Raw genomic sequence first — 2,011 nt, forward strand, 5'->3', positions numbered from 1 at the left:
AGGAGCTTCACCCGGGTCACCACAGGTGGCCGCTCAGGCTGTTTTGTCAGCTGGGTGACTTCCTTGAGTTATGGGGTTGTCTCCTTTCTGATGTCCCTTATGGTGTAGGATGGCTACCTTGTCTGGCAGCCGGGTGGCCTCAAGAAGCTTTAGTATTTCTTCCTTGCTTTGGATCATTTTCCCTACAGCGGTAAGGAGGCCTCTTTCCTTATAGCCGGCCCCGTGCACCTGCACAGTAGCAAAGGCATCAGCTTCATGGGAATCAGTATAGATGTTAACTTGTTTACCTTTGCTAAGGATGAGGAACCAGGTTAAGGCGTACAGTTCAGCTTGTTGTACTGACCATCCTTCCGGCAAGGCCTTGGCTTCCAGAACGTCGGTGGTTGTGGTCACCGCATATCCTGCTCTTCGGCTGCCCTCTTGTAAATAGCTGCTCCCATCGCTGAACAGGGTGATCTCTGGGCTTGTTAAACCTGATCTTGGAGGTGCGAGTGGCCGGTGTAGACTTTATCCACTACTTTGGAACAGTCATGGTCGGGTTCTCCCTCCTCCGTGGGAAGGAAGGTGGCCAGGTTGATGTTCTTACTGTTTCAAGAGTGACCCTGGGTTTTCATAGAGAAGGCCTTGGTATTGTGTCAGCTGAGAATTGGAGAGGAAACGATATCCTTGAGCGCTTGTGAGGGACACGACCGCGTGTGGAACCTTAACATTAAGTGTTTGTCCCAGTGTGAGTTTGTCTGCCTCCTTGATGAGCAGGACTGTGGCTGCCAGCGCTCTGAGGCACGGTGGCCATCCTGCAGCCACGGGATCAAGTTTTTTTGACAGGTAGGCTACTGGCCGTTGCCAAGGCCCCATACCCTGAGTGAGCGCTCCAAGGGATGTTTATTCCTTTTCATGCACAAAGAGGATAAAGGGCCTTTCTGTGTCAGACAAACTCAGGGCTGGGGCTCATCCCAGAGCCAACTTTATTTCTGTGAAAATGGTCCTTGCTTCCTCAGTCCATGCAAGGGGCTCCCGGTCTGGCCCTCCCAACAGGTCATAGAGGGGCCTCGCTATGGCTGAGGATGCAGGGATCCAAATGCGACAGAACCCCGCGGCCCCTAAAAATTCATGCAAGCCTAGTTTTGTTTGGGGCTGTGGTGGTGTAGTGATAACGTCCTTCCTTTCCAGTCCTAGTTCTCTTTTTCCTTTTGTGAGGAGGAAGCCTAAGTAGCAGACCTGCTGCTGACAAATCTGTGCCTTTTTCCAAGAGGTCGGGTACCCCAAGTAGGATAGGAGCTGCAGGAGGGCCTTGGTACCTTTCATACAGTTGTCTTGAGTGTCGCTGGCAAGGAGGAGGTGGTCTATGTATTGGAGGAGGACACACCCTGTGGTTTCCCTCAGAACGTTGGCGAGGTCTGCAGCTAGTGCTTCCCCAAAAAGAGTGGGCGAGTTCTTGAAACCTTGGGGAAGTTGTGTCTATCCAGGTCAGCTGCATCTGGCACCCTGTAATGGGCTCAATCCACTGAAAGGCAAACAATGGTTGACTTTGAGGAGCCAGGTGGAGGCAGAAGAAAGCATCCTTTAGGTCGAGGCATGTAAACCATCTGGCTGACCCCGGAATTTGGCTGAGGAGAATATATGGGTTCGGAACCACTGGGCGTAAGGAAACAGTCACTTTGTTAATGGCCTTCAGATCCTGTACTGGTCGGTCTCCTCCTCCTGGCTTCTTGACTGGCAAGAGCAGGGTATTCCAAGCCAACTGGCACTCAATTCGAATACCTGCTTCTCTGAGCTTGGTCAGGTGCTCTTGTATACCCATTCTAGTCTTGAGTGGGAGGGGGTACTGCCTTTGTCTCTGAGGTTGGGCTCCAGGGATCAGGTCAACAATGATGGGGGCCCAATTCCAAGCTAGTCCAGGTGGGTTATCTTCAACCCATACGGAGGGGAATGTGAGCCTGAATTCTGAGGGGTTACAGAATAAGGCCTGGGTTTTAGAATAGTCTTCATTCTTCTTCGCTTGGCAGGGTAA

Source organism: Prionailurus bengalensis, chromosome A2, assembly GCF_016509475.1.
Source record: "Prionailurus bengalensis isolate Pbe53 chromosome A2, Fcat_Pben_1.1_paternal_pri, whole genome shotgun sequence".
Classification (NCBI taxonomy): domain Eukaryota; kingdom Metazoa; phylum Chordata; class Mammalia; order Carnivora; family Felidae; genus Prionailurus; species Prionailurus bengalensis.